The sequence below is a fragment of the Grus americana genome, chromosome 1, assembly GCF_028858705.1.
Source record: "Grus americana isolate bGruAme1 chromosome 1, bGruAme1.mat, whole genome shotgun sequence".
In the NCBI taxonomy this organism is placed as follows: Eukaryota; Metazoa; Chordata; class Aves; order Gruiformes; family Gruidae; genus Grus; species Grus americana.
The window spans coordinates 197,968,598-197,987,164 of record NC_072852.1 but is presented as its reverse complement, the minus strand read 5'-3'; positions in this window follow the sequence as shown (position 1 = coordinate 197,987,164).

Here is an 18,567-nt window from a genome sequence, read left to right as displayed (position 1 = left end):
TCCAGAGAGAGGAGGCACCTTGCTGCCATGGCTGGAGCCGGAGGAGAGCACCCCTCGGGCTACTTTGTCCCATGAGAAGTGACTGAGACCCTCACTCCACACTGCTTTCCATGCGTGGCTGAAAAGCAAGGAAATTAAATATCCCTGAACTTAAGGGCAAACCAATCTGGTCAGAATAGTTGTTTTAGCACTGAATTAACCTTGAAAAAAATACCTATCTCTGCATGAACTAAGACTATTTGAGTTCTCTCTAAGGCCCAAAGGGCTTCTGGGTTTGCCTGCCATGAGCTAAATTCCAGCTGTTGTCCTTATTGCCCTGTCTGACTGCAATGGCATCGTTACTGGTGTGAGCTAGTTCAGCTCACCAGTTCCTGATCACCTGGCCCTTCCAGATCTTTATCTCATAGTTTCCTCTTGCTGTTAAAAGACAACACCATCAAGAGAGGAATCTGGCAGCGTGGGAAGTGGCTGAGCTTCACAAGAAGTCCCAGGTAAAACCCCTTCATCTGGTTTCTGTTTCTGATCACTTCCTTATTTACGGCCATTTCTCGGCTGTATCCTTTAAAAATTCCTTGAGGGAAAAGTATCCCTTGTAAAATAGAGTTATCCTTGATATTCTTCAAAGGTTGAGTGTAACACCGGTGATTTGTTCACTTCTTTTCTTCCCACACATCCAGATGAGAGACATTGTGTTCGGTATTACTTTGAAACACAGACGCTTCATATTCTTGTCCTCAAAACTAGTGCACATCTTTATTTCTTTGAGGCAGAAAAGAAAAAACGGGAAAGGACAAGGTTTTTTGAGGACCACCTCCAGGAGCAGAAGATAAAAAGCGGTGCCCAAAATGGACCAGTTACAAAAAAGGAACAGGAGCAAGAGAAAAACCAGGAGTAACAAGCAAAGGGCAAGGGACAACAACCCAGTGTGCAACACAAGTCTGAGTAATGGCTGGACCCGACGAAAGGCACAGACATTCATCAGATGGGCTGGAAAGCCAAGTGAAGGGCCACCACGGCCGCGCTGCAGTGCTGCATCCCGAGACGGTCCCCCCCATACCTCGGGCGACGCAAAGGAGAGGAGCAGGGACATCTGTAACCAAAGCCAGCAGCTTCTCCAGCACACGCGCTGATGGAAAAGTCATCACCACCATGCCCATACTGCAACGGTAGCCACACCATTTCTCTCCGGAGCTGAAAAGGACATCAGAAACACTTTGAAATTAAACAGCTACTGTGTAATGCACACGCACACATATATGTGTATGTCTCTTGCTTGAGGATGTGATTGATTCAATGGCCATGTATGATCTGAGTAACTGCAGAATTCAGAGGGCCAAATGGATGTGTCTGTGACAGGCAATTTCATTAAAAAATTAAAAAATACTTAATTGCTAGTTTTTCTAAGTGATGAAGACTTGGAGAGTCAACGAGGAATTCACAAGAGCTCAGTGAAAAACACAACCTCAAACCCAAAAGCTGCCAGCTGACAAGAGCAGCCTGGAATTATTTGTCTCAATTAGTTAGATTTGTGATTTCCCTTTCCCCAGGGTAGTTTTTTGTATGTTTACAATGTAACTTCCTTAAATCCTTACATCCTGACAGAATAGCTGAATGTCAAGACTCTCAATTTATATTACTTTTTCTTTCACCAATTTTGTGGAAGAACACCGGCACATCATTTCAGTACTCAGGTTTCTGTTTGTCCAGGTATTCAACAGATTAGTAATAAGGTGAATTAATGTTTTTATGGTAATTTAGGTTCCTTAAATTGATGATGCTGTGCAAGTGGAAAAATAATTAGTATGAGACCTCCTGGTACACAAAAAACTCACTGCAGTTGTGGCTGTGGAAGGTCATTAGTTTTACTTTACCATAGACTTTATAGGTTAATGTATTGAAACCTTTTTTTCTTGCTGTTATTGGCTTCATCTATGTGAGAGCTGTAAAAGGCTGTGGCTGTTTCTTGCTCTCCAAGTACAGAAATACAATCTGTTCCAGCACAACAGTTTTTATGTTTCTGTTAGTTGGTGTAAGGCTGTGCCTATTTGCCCTTGATTATGTGTTTAATTAGATCTACAATATTCCATAATTAATCTCTTAAACAAGATCTGAAATGGAGATTAGTTCTTGTTAGGATTCTCAGCTTACTCATCTCTTTTTACTACATGAAAGAGCCAATACATTTATCTCAGATACTCTATTAACTCTTTGTGCTGTTGCCCTAGTCCAAATATTCCTTCCAACACTTCCAATCGATATTTACTCAAAGTTTGGCAATCACCATAAAAAAGCGGCTAACGGCATTCTGAGATGGGCTGGATTTTCTCTCTGGCCAGGCTCACACCTATAAAATTGCTTCCACCAGCAGGTCTCCTACACACCCTTCACTCCCATTGAAGCAAAATAAAAACCACCCTGCATGATCGCTCTGCTGCAAATTTTCCCTCTTTCCACCCCAGCTCCCAGCCTGAATGTGCTTTGTCTGGGCTGCTGCTTTGATGTTGCATCAAGCAGCTTTGAAACAATAACTTGAAGACAGCGTTAAAACCAGCCAAGGGTAAAACGTCCAGCCGCTACTGTGCAGTTGTGCTGATGCACGCCATGGCTTTGCAGGGAAGCTGGAGATGGCCGCATAAGCCCCCAAATTTGAGACCACGGGCTGCTTAGCTGCCTCTTGCAAGGAGCTCTGTGAAAGCTGGGCAGGAGCAAGGCTCCGTCCTCCCATTTTGAACTGTTTGCTACTTTGAGTGCAAACAGGATGCATGCAGCCTTGCCAGGGCTGTCGTCATATGTTGGTTTGGAACAATGGAGGATTGAGAGAGGGGGGGAAAAAAACGTTGTTTATGTGTGTGCATCTGTCAGTAAGGGAGCTTAAGTTGGGGAAGAGAGACGAGTGCTGGAGAGGTACTCAGGGAGATTAAGTGCAGCAGATTTATAGGTGAAATCTGGTTAGTGTTGATGCAAAAGGTTGTGGGGGAGATTTTCAAAAGCACATGTGGGAGTAGACTGCTTGCATACTATTCATTTTCTATTTTGGGGCCCAGCTCACATCACTGTATTGCAGTCTGGTGAAGCATTGGAGCTCCTGGAGATAGTGGAAGATGCCCATGAAGCAAGCAGGTTGATGGGTCAACACACGCCATCATCCACTGCAGAAAGGGAGGACAATGGAACCATGGGAAAGACCCCCCATTCCCCCCCATATTGCAAAGTGAATGCAATGGTCCCTACTCCCCACAGATTTTCCAGAGAAGTGGTAGCCAAGATGTTCAAGAGCTGTGGGCATGTTTCCAGCTTTGGGAGCAGGAGTCATCGCTGCATCAGGGAGCACTAACAGGGGATTGCAGCCCCCAAGTCCACTTTCCCTGTAATTAACCCACCCTCAGCTGCAGGCAATCCCTTCTTCTCCTCTGTTTTGTCCACACCTGGGTGATGGCACCCAAGCACTAGAGACAGGGCTGCAGCAAGTGCCCACACACACACACACGGAGTGGGGAGACGGGGATGTCAAAGCAGGAATCTGTTTAGCAAAGCTCTGAACCGGGGGCACTACAGCTCTGTGCTTGCTGTCAGGAAACAGCAGCTGCTGCTCCACCACGTGCACTTTGTTGTTTGGTTTGTTGGTTTGTTTTTTTTTTTCCTGAAGGCAGAAAAATAAAGTAGGTCACTATTTTATTTGCCAGAAGCAGAGATTAAGGATATTAGGGAACGCCGCAGTATCATGTAAGCTGCTGCTGAAAACACTAGAGATCCAACCTGCGTGGGTTTATACATGAGATGAATGAGAAACTCAGTTGCTGATATCTGAAAAACAGAGATCGTGTTTAGATACTACATGAAGAAGTAATGCTAGGTGTGCTTGGTAATACAGAAGATATGCATTAATTAGAGGCTATTAAAGCAGAGATCTACGGTTTCTGTCTCTTGAAAAAACAGGAGACAAAGTAAAAAAAGATTAGCTGAAGAGTGGTACTCAAGTCCTTTATTTTCCTTAAGAGGTCTCAGTTTCTAAAACACTGCACACCTACAAAGCCTCTTCAGGTTGGTGAGAGCTATGGGTAACCAACAGCATTTAAGATGACTAACCTAGTGCAGAGAGCAGCAGAACATCACCTGTAGGACCACCGCTATAAATCCATAGTGTTAGGCACAACAAGCATTGTCGCATGCAAAGGACTCGGGTGTTTTGCCATTAAATCTTCACACACACAGAGATAATTGTTCATGCTCCCTGTTTAGGCATGTCCCATCGAGCAAGAAACAGGGAACATTATATCCAAGACAAGTCCAATTATAAACAATTAGCAAAGTCTAGGAAAATGAGAGAACAGAAAAACTTTATTTCTTAATAAGAAAAAATAAAAGACATTAAGTGTGGAACTATAGGAGATCATATGCACCAATTATACAATGCAACAAGAATTTGTACACAATTCTCATACGTATGAGTTATACATTTCAGTGAAGTGTATAATTTGAAACTTTGAAGTCGTCTGTCCCTTAGACTCCTCTCTTGCAACTATGTCCACACCGACTTGTCCTTACGCAAGCAAGGAGGCAGGAGCACTAGTTAAAAACAGTGAAGGTGTTCAGAAAACACCCCACCAGCATTTCACTATTGGGACCTCTGCCAAGCAAGTGTGTCAGAGAGGAACCGAAGCTTTGGCAAGTGGTCAGAAGGCTGTAAGACCACCACGCTCATTTCCATTTGTGAAAAAGTAAGGATTTTAAGATTAGGCATTATTAAAATGTGTAATGCCTTGGAAACAGACAACAGCCCAAAGGAGGTGAGGACAGAGACTGAGCAGATTTATCCATAAGTCATTATTTCAGTGGTGTGTTTTAATTTTTTTTTTTTTCCCATTTCTAAATCCCCTTTCTTTCATGATTTGTGGAAGGGCTCCTGGGAAACAGCTAGCTCTGCAGTCTCAGCCTGCATCCCTGTGCATGTTTCTGCCTAAACCCTCCCGCTGCAGATACAGGCTTATTTGCCATGTAAACCCAAACCAGGGCTTTCACGTTGTTCAGGGCTCACCTACACAGCAGCGAGGATCTGGTTCCCCAAAGCTCAGAGCCCCCTCGCCCTTCCCGCAAAGACACAGGGAGTCCCAGGACGTGGGGCAGGGTTGAGGGGTGTCCCTGTGTTCATACAGACAGCCGCAGGAAGAGCAAAGCAGAGTAACACACCCCTGGCTGTACCGAGGGAGCCAGTAAAGGCAGGCACCAACACAGGGCACATCCCAGATGTCGGCTTCGTGCTGCCCCTGTGTGTCACAGCAGAAGAGCCTCGAGCTGGTTTAGCCCATGGGGGACCAATAGATTCACACTTATCCTACAGAAGGGAAGAAAAATTATTTCAAACGTGATTCATCCTTCATAGTCAGTCAATCATAGAATGGTTTGGGTTGGAAGGGACCTTAAAGATCATCCAGTTCCAACCCCCCTGCCATGGGCAGGGACACCCTCCACTAGACCACATTGCCCAAAGCCCCATCCAACCTGGCCTTGAACACTTCCAGGGAGGGGGCATCCACAGCTTCTCTGGGCAACCTGTTCCAGTGCCTCACCACCCTCACAGGGAAGAATTTCTTCCTACCACCTAACCTAAATCCACCCTCTTCCAGCTTAAGGCCATTCCCCCTTGTCCTGTCACTCCATGCCCTTGTCAACAGTCCCTCTCCAGATTTCCTGTAGGCTCCCTTCAGATACTGGAAGGCTGCTCTAAGGTCTCCCCAGAGCCTTCTCCAGGCTGAACAATCCCAAGTCTCTCAGCCTGTCCTCATAGGAGAGGTGCTCCAGCCCTCTGATCAGCTTCGTGGCCCTCCTCTGGACTCTCTCCAACAGCTCCATGTCCTTCTTGTACTGGGGCCCCCAGAGCTGGACGCAGTACTCCAGGTGGGGTCTCAGAAGAGCAGAGTAGAGGGGCAGGATCACCTCCCTGGACCTGCTGGTCATGCTGCTTTTGATGCAGCCCAGGATATGGTTGGCTTTTTGGGCTGCAAGCACACTTTACTGGGTCACATTGAGCTTCTCATCCACCAACACTCCCAAGTCCTTCTCCTCAGGGCTGCTCTCAATCCATTCTCAACCCAGCCTGTAGCTGTGCTTGGGATTGCCCAGACCCATGTGCAGGATCTTGCAAGTCAAGAGAAATATGAAGTGAGGAAGAGGTCTAAAATATGTTACATGGATGGCTACCTAGAAACAACTCTCCATCTCTCCATTGTCTGCAAGGGAATCCAGAGGACTTTCAAACGCTGTCACCTAACATCTGAACATAAGCACTTAGATATCTACCCCATGCCCTTGTCCTGGCTACCCTGTGACCCAGGAGAGAGATGACCAAGGCCATGCTAACAGGTGGGTTCAGCAAGCTGGGGAAGGCACTGTGGCCAGCAGCTGGGCCTGAGGACTTGTTGGCAGCTCCCATTAGGAGAACTTAGACTTTTGGTACCTACTTCACTGAAGGCAAAGAAGTCTGGCTCCTTGATGTTATTTTTCTGATTCTGAACAGCTTTATGAATTTCTTTTTATTATTCTCATCTTCATTAACTACTACTAAATTTTGTACTTCTCAGTTTCTCCAAGGTCTCTGGATGCAACAATTTTGATTCTTCTGTTTACAAAGGAAAGCTAATACGTTAAAACTATGTATTGACCTTCCATTCACCTCAGAATTTTGTTTTCTGTGAAGTTCTTATTCTTCCTCAGTTTTGCCTCACAAGCAATGGAAGAGAAAAGATTTAATATCTTTCTTTTCACTCATACTTATCTTTAGCATTATTTCTTACCTGATAGATCTGCTAGAACTGGTAATAAAGGATGATGTTTCTGTCTAGCTTCTGCAGAACTTACTTTTTTCTCCTTTAAAAGCTTTTTAAGATACAATGTTAAGACATAACAAATCCCAGCCATCTTAAAGTAAAATCAGCACTTTAGCATAAAATATTCAGACTGTGCCAACATTGGGGACCTTCATCTGCCAGCTGTACACTGCTGTTGTAATCATCTAGATATATTGCCATTCTGCAATTTGATAGAAATTTTAAACAGTTTGGGAGGAATTGTTATTCATTGTGATTCTTCATGAATTAATTGTAGATAGTTTCCAGATAATAGTATTAGGAAATAGAATTATCTATAGATCGAGCTTCAGGGCCCTCAGTGAAATTGGTCCATATAAAATAGGACTAAATCTCTGACCTGAATAGATTGTAATCTAGGCAAACCAAAGGAAGAACTTGATGAAAAGAGGATATTATCTCAGTTTTCCACAGGCAAACAGGAGTAACACGGAGATTAAAAGACTTATCTGAGGTCAGAGAGAGCCTGCAGCAGACCCTGCCATCCACTCGCATCTCCCAAAGTTCCACATTTAACTATGAAGCTATCTTCCTACTCCCATACAATAATAAGAGATAATTAAAAAAAAAAAGAGAATTAACCCTCAGTTTATTACAGCCTGGAAATTATTACAGTATCTCTTAGAGAGAAACCAAATACCTTTCTCTGAATCAAGTATCTGCTAGTAATTTAACAGTTTTTTCCAAAGAGCTGGGGTACAATAACATTTTTTTGCTTGCTCCACCTAAAGAATCTGGCATATAGGAATATTTACAAACTACTTTAGATGCTTTGGTGAAAGCAAATCACATAATTCACATAATCTATTTTGTTAAACTTGCCACATAAAAAGGAAATACTGCTTTCTGCACCAATTGCTACATTATTCCACACTTACCTTGAAGTGAATCTGCTTCACAGTGACCAAAACTAATAGGTAACAAATTTATACCTTCAGTGTATGGCCAGCAATTGCTGACTACCACACAATATTTATCTGGGCAATTTATACCTGTTTCAAACTCTGCATTTTGAGAGAGAAGAGAGAGGAGGATTTCCTACGTGCCCAAGGGAATAAAAGCCTCACCTCTACACAACACGTGGGGCTTCGTCACCAGTGAGGAACACCTCAGTGTAGCCAGCACTACAGACCCTGCTCCTCCACTTCCCAGTTCAATGCATTCAACTACTGGCATCACTTCTGTCCTTCAGAGCTTGGTATGCCTACAGTATCATGGCATATCTGGAACATGGCTTGGAAAACCAGTATCACTGAGCCCTTTGGGAAACACAGGTGTATGGGGGAAGCAATATTCTTTGGCTGATGAGAAGCTCTACACAACCCAGCAGTGTGCGCTTGCAGCCCAGAAAGCCAGCCGTGTCCTGGGCTGCATCAACAGAAGCGTGACCAGCAGGTCCAGGGAGGTGATCCTGCCCCTCTACTCTGCTCTTGTGAGACCCCCACCTGGAGTACTGCGTCCAGCTCTGGGGGCCCCAGTACAAGAAGGACATGGAGCTGTTGGAGAGAGTCCAGAGGAGGGCCACGAAGCTGATCAGAGGGCTGGAGCACCTCTCCTATGAGGACAGGCTGAGAGACTTGGGATTGTTCAGCCTGGAGAAGGCTCTGGGGAGACCTTGGAGCAGCCTTCCAGTACCTGAAGGGAGCCTACAGGAAATCTGGAGAGGGACTGTTGACAAGGGCATGGAGTGACAGGACAAGGGGGAATGGCCTTAAGCTGGAAGAGGGTGGATTTAGGTTAGGTGGTAGGAAGAAATTCTTCCCTGTGAGGGTGGTGAGGCACTGGAACAGGTTGCCCAGAGAAGCTGTGGATGCCCCCTCCCTAGAAGTGTTCAAGACCAGGTTGGATGGGGCTTTGGGCAATGTGGTCTAGTGGAGGGTGTCCCTGCCCATGGCAGGGGGGTTGGAACTGGATGATCTTTGAGGTCCCTTCCAACCCTAACCATTCTGTGATTCTATGACGTCACATGTTAAGCACACAAAGTACATCTTTTAGCATTGCAAAGCTCTGCAGAAACCTGCTTTTCAGTTCTAGCCTGGCTTTCCCAACAACACACTTACAGCACAGACCACTTCAGAAAACACTCCCCTTTTCAAGCCAACTTACCTATTTAGAATAGTTTCCTCTGGCCAATTAGGTTCGAATCTCCCTACCTGGGTAGGGACAGTGGTTCAAAGCCTTCCGCTTATCCAAGCTGGTCTCACTGCATCCCCTGAGCCCCAAGGAGTCTCAGAGCACTTGGCCAGGAAGATGAAGACCAGGGTTTTACAGTGACCTTAGCCCAAGTACCCTCAGAGTTGTGCTCCCTCTTATGCCGCCTTTTTAGTTCATGTATCTTGACTAGTTATCTGGAGACCAGCTTTGCTCCCCTGGTGGGATGGAAAGTACCATGGGGCTCCATGGCAAGTTCTAGTCACCACAGAGAGGCCCAAGGAGAGACTGAAGATGATGGGGCTGCTCCCTCATGCTTTCTGCTGTGCTGCAACCCTGCTCGGCCCAGCACGCAGCCTGAGCGCCAGGACAGCCCTGCTAGAGAGGTGTCTGCCTGAACCTGCCCAGGTCCGTGAGGAAAACGACCTGGGGCCTCCCCTTTCACATGCAACTCTTAACCAGTACATTAATGGCTAAAAGGCAGAGAAGAGGCAGGATTTCACACCCGACCTCCTTGCATCTTTCACCAAGCACCAGCATATCTTGCTGGCAGTCTCTAACCAGCTCCCTGCTCAGCACACCAGTTTTTTGAATCCTGTTCTTCAGTTTCACTTGCCAGCCAGGCAAAGCCATCTCTGGGCTGCAGCCCAAGCTTTGCTACCAGGAGGATGAGACATCAGTCTCTGGGGTCTATTAATAGTGCCCTGTGAGTCCCCCAACTCTCCATGAGCAGCACAAGGTGTCCAGGTACCTTGCAATGCTCCCCAGTGCTGCTCTGGAGGCCACTGCCATGAAGTGCTCCATCAAATAAGCACTGCAATGTTGAACATCTAGGCACCTTGCTCCTTCATCAGCACTTACTTTCCCAGGCATTTTTTTTAGCTGCTCCAAATTCTAGACGTTTAACCTGTAAAATCAGCGGGAACATGACTCACAGTGCCTGACTTCACACATGACTGAGTGGGTCACCCAAGGATCCCTGCACAATCAGATGACAGAAACAGGCATTTTCACCATGTGAATCCTATGACCTATTTCAGACATGCACCTTTGCCTGAGGGCAGTGGTGCACCAGAAGCAGCTGTTCATCTGTGCAAGGAGCCTAGGGTGACCAGCTCAGAGGTGGATGTCTGCACAGAAGTGGGCACAAAGCTGGAGATGAATCCCACCAGGTGCCACTGGGACCTGGGTACTGGCGGCTTGTGATTCCTCCTTCAGGTTTGCTGGAAAGAGTGGTCAAGAGTTTTAGTAATTTACATGGGTACTTGCTCACGTGGGCAGAATAATTTAATCTCTTTCCATTGCTTTTCTATGATTTACAGCTTTGGCACATTTGTGCATTGTTTTACTCTGTTCTCTGTTTTATTAAACTAGTGCTACAATCTCTTGAGGCAACTTTAAAACACTTTGCACAACTAACCTAACATTACTTGCTTGCTCAAGTTCTCATATGAAATTCAATTGTATTCCACACACCTCTTCTAGCCAGTACAAATCTATTATTCTGCAAACTATGGAGAATTTCAGGATCGATGAACTTTTCAGTAACTTCATCATTATTCCACAGGTTTTCAGTCCTATTTATAGTCTTACAGGACTTGATAAAAAAAATATCAGTGAGCATCTTCTCTAGGAAGTTATATAGATGGCTTTCCCTGCCATATTTGTGGCTTTCAGTTTTAATTAAAATCTGTTTTTCAGAAATCAACTTATCCAACTAAATAAAGTCTGATAAAACATAACGAACTACGTATTAAAGTCTTCAAAAATGGCAGAAAGAAGGTAAGAGGGCAGTTGCTATTATCTTTGTACTAGAGAAAGGAAAAAAGTAATTTGATTTATTGGTACTTTAAGCATTACAGCTGAAAATGATAATGTAACAGCAGCTTAACTGCATTACGTAAGTAGCCTCAGGCTCTTTCCATAGTTCTGACTCAGTCTAGACAGCACATAAAAGCTCATCAAACAACGACAACAGTGGGTGCGTGCCTCCAATTACGCTGTCATTTGAATGGCAATAAAAACAAGGACCTAAACACAGTGTTGAGAGCTGCCTCTCAAACTCAGACACACAGTAGCTAATATTTCAATTTTCAAGTCACCGTAAAGACCATTTCCAAGTATTTTATGTTCTAGTAACAAGGTATACTTGGCTTTGAAAGAGGTTTTTTGTAGAAGCTGTCTTCTCCCTCACCTGCCCCTGTTCTACTTAGCTTTACATCCAGGGAGCCAAGGTCTCTAAAGAAGAGTAATCATAAGGATGAGTTTGTCATTACTGCATTTCTGTGCTGAGCCCTTCACCCTCAATGAAGGTTTAAAAGTGAAATGAGGCTTTGTTTAGTTTGTTAATGTGAACCAGAGTATAAAGGCTTGACAGCTCCCTCTCCTAAACTTCAGTATACTTGAAGACTTACGCTCCAGAATGGGCAATTAAAGCATTGCAGAGTACATGTCACTATCATAGATTACATTATTTGATAGATATTAATAAAAATATTTCACAACAAAGTAAAAAATAATTGGAAAAAAGCAAGAGATTGTGAATACATCACTTCACCTAAAACGAGTCACTGCCTCTGCAGAGCATCCCGGCAGGAACATCTTCAAGACAATGGATCATTCTGGAACAATCCTTGAATGCAGGAAACCATCCCGTTCTGAACAAAGTGGCAAATGTTGAGGTCACAGTGTTCATTACATTGTCTTCAGAGAAGCATTACTTACCCACTTCAGGGAGCATGACTCCACTATAAAGTATTTAAAAAAAAATTACACCAAATACCCAGTATTGTTTTCAGAATTAAGCCTAAAGATGTCTTTATTGTGATTTTTTTAAAAATTTCTTAAAACTGTATGGATTAAAAAGATTTTTACACAAAGTGCTGCCAGTTTTAAATTGCTACATTTAATTCAAAAAATATTCAGACACAGGAACTTACTGGACTTTTTTTTTTTTTCCTCCTAGAAAGCATACTGTAGTTTGGAGCCAAATACAGAATATTTTTTATCCAAAGTGGAAAACTCAGTTTAGCCCAACCTCTACCAGAGAGCTGGAAGAGGAGCTTTTCCTTAATTTGGAAACTGGAATTAACATGAAAAGTCACGGGAAAGGTAAACATGATTTAATAATGAACCCAAAAGTCTCTCTGGAGCTGGCAGAGACTCACTCAGTGGCGTAGCTGTAGTTCTGTTTAATGGCCCAAATGCTGCTAGAAAAGCAAGTTCCCTTGACCTTGTGAGACCTGAGATGCCTTAGCTCTTTCGAGGCTGTGATTACCGCTTTTCTAAAAACCTCCCCAGGGAGAGAGCATGTCCTCAATACACACACTGCCCGTTTAACTAACACTAAAGGCACCCCATTATCTGGCATGCTCATAAGCCTACAAAGCAACAGACCAAGTATGAGCAGCACAATTTCGGAATGCCTTTTAATTGCAGTAAATCAGAGCAGCTCTCCCTAATCCTCACAATGACAGAGCACCACACTCTTCACATCCTCAAGTGCTGCTCAGAAGTGGTGCTGTTCCAGCACTTACCTAATGGTCCTTTTCAGAACGGGGTCAGGTCCTTAGCTCTTCTGCAGACCTGCCGTAATACCAGTTTCCAAATTACTGCGCTGTTCCGCGGCTCAGACCAAGCACGGTGTACTGTTGCTAGAAATCCCAAATGCTGGTTTTCTACCTTGCTGCACTTGGATAGCTATTACCAAGACAAGCAGCTCAGTAGTAAACCACTGTCCCTTGGCTGAACTCTGCAGCTACATATGAGCAGCTCTTCTCAGCTTCAGTTGCCTTGAAGTCTGACTGACTATAGGCAGATAAGAGAGAAAAAGCAAGAAAACAGCAGAAATGATCAGAAACTGAATAGCCACAAGAGCGCTAACCACAACAGAGCATATAGAACTCAACGCAAATCCATAGATAAGAGAGCAGTCTCTGCCAAGTTGTGCTCAAATAAACTTTTGGCAAGACTTTAGGATAGCAAAGCAGAATTTTACATATGGATTCTCATCTTGAAATAGAAAAAGCCAAATTGAGACCCAAGAATTTGAATTTTTAGGGCTATATATAACTCAGTGATAGGGTTATACAAATAGCTAAATTCCTCCATACATTACAATACCTCAAACACTAATAAGTTGAAGTAGTTCTTGTTGCTAACCCTAATCCTTTCCCCACTGCTGAACTCCAGCTGGCCAGCCTTTCTCCTGCAACAGCCTAAGTAGAAATTAATTCTCTTACAACCTCGTGACTCACTCTTGGTATGCAATCTCTTCTACATGACCTCTGCTTGGGAAGCAGCTCTCCTTTCCTTTTCTTGGTTCATATCAGCAACCAGCCAGATACCAGTTATCTCTCTTCTCCCAGGCTGTCCTTTGGCACTGTGGATGGACCTGTGTGCTATGGGATATAAGCAGCAGCAGCATTAGAGCACAGTTCAGTCTTTTTTTTTTTTTAACAGCCACCAAAACCTCAGTGCTCTTCTCTGCACCGTATTTCACAAAATCCATAGTGATGGTTACATCCAGTTGTGCTCCATGTTCCCTCTTTACATTTTCCTGCCCCAAAACACGTTCACCATCCAAGGTCAACTCACTGAAAATAGTTTAAAAGAACCACTAGAATAATATTTACAAATCTTTGTCTTGATAAAGCACCAGGCACCAAGTGCTTATTCTTCTTGAGACACTACTAACCACACACCTCTGTCATTCTAGCTGCATTCACACTGGGATTTAAATCGTACGAAGTAGAGTTACAAAACAAAACCCTCCTTAGGTGTAGATTTAACATGCATAAACATTCATCCTTTTTCTTCCACTAATCATTCCTTTTCAGTATGCTTCATAATAGCTGCCAGTAGTCTCCTTTGATGTTTCCTGTACCCACAATGAGCATTTAAGAGTCATTCAAATAAATTATATAATAGCAATTAGAGCATTTTTCCTGCTGTCCTTATCATATTCGAGAGAAGAAAGTAATCAGTTATTATTCTATCATGGTAGTCACACTTTAACCTCTCCAATATATTGTGGACCAATGGAACACTTGCACATCACCAGATAACCTAGACAGACAGTGCACATACAAAATCCAGTAACCAAGCAGAAAAGTAAACATTTGGTTTATTAAGAATAACTTCTTCCACCAGCATCCTACTAAAAACAAGTTTACTAAAAGCAGGACTAGAAATTAAAGAAGGATGCAATCACTGAGAGCATTTCCCCCACTAAAGCATTCTCACATGAGTCTCAGAGCACTGACCTGCAGCAGTCTCATGCTTTCATAGAGGGACACAGCCAGAGCAGCTAGCGCCACAGTTGAGGAACACGTCTGAACAACATCCACACTCTTGAACAGTCAGAGAACACCCCGTCCTCTGCCAAGCCATATTCTTGCAAGAACACGGCCATCTTTAGTGTTTTACCCAGGGCAGCTTCAGGGAATGGAAAAATAAACACAAAGCAGACAGCAACTTTTTTAGGATCACTCAATCTTGCAACAAACTCTGGAACTAGCTCAGGCAGCATCGAAGCCCTCAAGCCACTGCCACATCAGCCCTTCATCCCACAGCCCAGTGTGGCCACCACAAAGGTCAGGAACAACATATTCATCTCCAGTTTTGCCTTTATGTAGTTTTTATGTCCCACTTGCTCCTCTTTAACCATTCTGTGCAGTGGCCAGCTAATTCTCACACATGCACACTCCAAGTAATGCCTAAACTTAGGCTGTCGTTAGACACTAGCAGGGCAATAAATGCTCCCTAGACCAAGTCAATAAATAAATTAATCAGCCTCTGGGCTATACTAAGAGCTGAAGTTAAACTTAGCATTTCTCTCCACTTACATATGCACACATGAAACTCCACTTTTACTACATCCCGTAGCATCCACACACTAGAAGTGCAGGTGGATGAACACATAGCAGCTACTGCTGCTGGATACAGAGCCCAATTGACAGATGTTATGATTGTTGTGGCACACAGTTAAAACATACTGCTATGACTTCTGAGTTCTAACATTTTCCCCTGATGGTACTAACCAGATTCTCCAACAGCATAGTTCCAGCATACAGCCTGCCTACCTGAAAGGAAGCCACTCAAAAACCTCCAACAGATTGAAGAGAGCCCTTTAAAGTTGCACCTGCCTACAGCAGGAAGGTCCCATTCTGCAATAAAGATCACAACATTGACTCTACATTGCCTAGTCCAGTGCCCCAGGACATTAGTTTCCCTCTGTGCTATGAACAGAAGCCATATTCTCAGTGCAGATCAAGATGGAGCTGGATGTAGGTGAAGTAAGTAAATATGAGCAAAATGCTGCTGGAAGAAGCTTGAGCATTGTGTAACAGGTGCTAGTTAGGAAGAGCTTTACTACCATGACAAAAAATGATTGCTATCTTTACTAAATGAAGGATACAGCCTCAGAACTAAGAATTAAAGAAAACCATTCTTAATAGGTAATGGCAGAGTCATTGAGAAGAGAAACTCATGTTTTCAGAAAATTATTCTGATTTCATAGAATGGTTTGGGTTGGAAGGGACCTCAAAGATCATCTAGTTCCAACCCCCCTGCCATGGGCAGGGACACCCTCCACTAGACCACATTGCCCAAAGCCCCATCCAACCTGGTCTTGAACGCTTTTCCAGGGAGGGGGCATCCACAGCTTCTCTGGGCAACCTGTTCCACTGCCTCACCACCCTCACAGTAAAAAATTTCTTCCTAATATCTAATCTAAATCTACCTTCCTTCAGCTTAAGGCTGTTACCCCTTGTCCTGTCACTCCATGCCCTTGTAAACAGTCCCTCACCATCTTTCCTGTAGGCCCCTTCAGGTACTGGAAGGCTGCTCTAAGGTCTCCCCAGAGCCTTCTCCAGGCTGAACAACCCCAGCTCTCTCAGCCTGTCCTCACAGGAGAGGTGCTCCAGCCCTCTCATCATCTTCGTGGCCCTCCTCTGGACTCGCTCCAACAGCTCCATCTCCTTCTTGTACTGGGGACCCAGGGCTGGATGCAGTACTCCAGGTGGGGTCTCACAAGAGCAGAGTAGGGGGGCAATCCTAACCAGATTTGTTGGAGCTATTGAAAACACTAATCTGGATTACCAAGTCTGGAGTAATGGCAATGCACAGTAAACACTGAGGTCTCTTCTCCTGACACTTAATTCCTGTGTTTGTAATTAATAGACCAGCAGTCTAGAGTCAATAACGCAAAGCTGAGCCAGTCTCCCATACCTAAAAGTTACAGAATCATTCAAGAAACTAATAGGCCAACTAATTGCTGTACTCTATAGCCTGTATCAGATATGATTCATCCATAAAATTAAAGTTTTATTCAATGTTTAATGTTCATACACTATTATAAATGGACTATTTAATGCCCAGTTAGATTGGCAATATTAAGATCATTTTATTTGAAGCTTTATGGATTTTCAAAACACATACAAATAAAATACTTATTACAAAATTCCATTTGCTAGACTTTCTTCAGGAATATACATCAAGCATGATCCCAGCACACAGATAAATGACTTTTTACAGCGAGCGTTACATAGAGCAATAAATGCTAGTTAAACAGCCAGTCTTTCCTGATACATTACAATGAAAACAGTTTTCTTTCTCTTTGCCACATCCAACATTTGAATAATTTTTTTATATATATATAGCCAGGTCTGAAGTTAACATGTGTAAGTAAACTGACTGTGGAAGTCAACAGGCACTCAGAAGCCCCGAAAGGGAGAATAAGCACTATTTTTCAAGTTCACTAGTTCAGGGGTAAAAATCCCTGAGAGACAGAAAAACAACAAACCCGTTTTCTTTGATGGAAAGATGTTTGTCAAGAGACATCACTGACAGACAGCTGTACAGATAAACCATAAGATTGAAGAGCAACAGTAAGACAGAGCAAGCAAACCAATCTGTAACGCTAGGTAATGAGGAAAGCCGTTGTGGGGCAGCACAGGACTTCACCAAGACTGCCTACCTGCAAGAAGAACGTTCAGCAGAAATACAAAGCATATGTGCGTGCTAACCTTGTCATTAAAATGGGAAAGACTTTTATAGTGTGTGTCAAAAACTGTAATACCAATTATAAGCAGTATGCAACTGACTGCAAGAGTTCAACTACAAACAAGAACAAAATATTGCACTCAAATTCCAAAGTCACCACCAGGAGTTTATTACTTGAAGCCAGTTAAGAAACACAGAACCATCTGTCTTTTCTGTTGCTTGATGCCAGTGCAGAATTGCTCAGCTACAAGTTTTAATAGACCAAGTCATTGAATTCTCTGGGATCTGGGAAGTGATCTCAGAAGTAGCATGCCTCTGACCTTCCACCTCAAGCCCCTGAGCTGCTGCTGGACATCAAAACTGCCCTACTGCTTCTTTTTAGGAGTCATGCCCCAGCAGGGTCCTGTTCCTTGCTACATGCTGGGACAAGGATCCCTGACTACATCCTTTTCCTTAAGCCTATTGTGCATACAGAAGTTGCACCATTGAATTATGATGCTGTGCTGATTTTCAATGCTATTTAACATGTAGGCAGGTCAAGCTAACTAGATGAAACGTAAGTCCACCCATACTAAGGCTGATCTGAGCCTTCAGAATAATGGCAGATAGTTGCACTACTTCCAGGTTTTTGAAACATCCAAAGCATTAAGAAGCCTGTTACATCTGACAGATATCAAGCACCACAATAAGCAACACTTGGAAGAAAGTGTGGCATAAATGGTGAAAGCAAGTCAAAGCAGACTTCAGTCTAAGGATCCAAGACTAAAGGTTAATAGAGATTTCACAACCAGTATACTTAGCCTATGATCAGCTACAGGTTTGGAACTACTAGCAATTAAACAAGAGTTTTAAGAACAACCTTTAGGTTCTGACCTAGAGATCTGTAAGTTACCACTGTGGAGGAATGATCTAGTTTGAAATCAGATTATCTTTAAACTAACTAGAAAGCAGTCATCATGCTTATGCAAGGCCCTCACGCTAGCTATGTTTGCTCAAGAGCAGGGCAGGACTCTAGAGAACAGATGTTGATAGCATGTGCCCTGTGCCATTAACATCAAATTTCCTTATGTTATTTATGTCACTTCCTTAAGAGGACAGTAGTTAAGCCAAGCTACTCCAACCCCACTTCAGCCCAACGGTGCATCCAGTTATGTGCTTAGTTTACCAGAATGGGAGCAGTAAGTTCTGAGATTTGCTGATGTGTGACTATCAAAAAGCCTTAGGAAGACAGCAGCTACAGAGGAAGAACACATCACCTTTCCCAGCACAGCGTTCTCCACTGTGCTTATCCTGAGGAAGAGAGATCAAACCTGTCACAGCTTGATTTGTGATAGCTTTCCCTCTAAAAAAGCATTATATTAGGGCATTTGTTCCACACAGGGATGTGCGGTTTTATGGAAGGACTGCTGTTCCAGTTCTCTAAACGGACTCTCCAGACTTCAGGGTTTTGCCCTAGATTTAGGTCACTAGTAATTGGACATGTGTGGAAAATGCACAGGCTCAGTTCAGTGTTGCTTAATTAATTTCTTAGTCTGTTGATTTGGCAGTC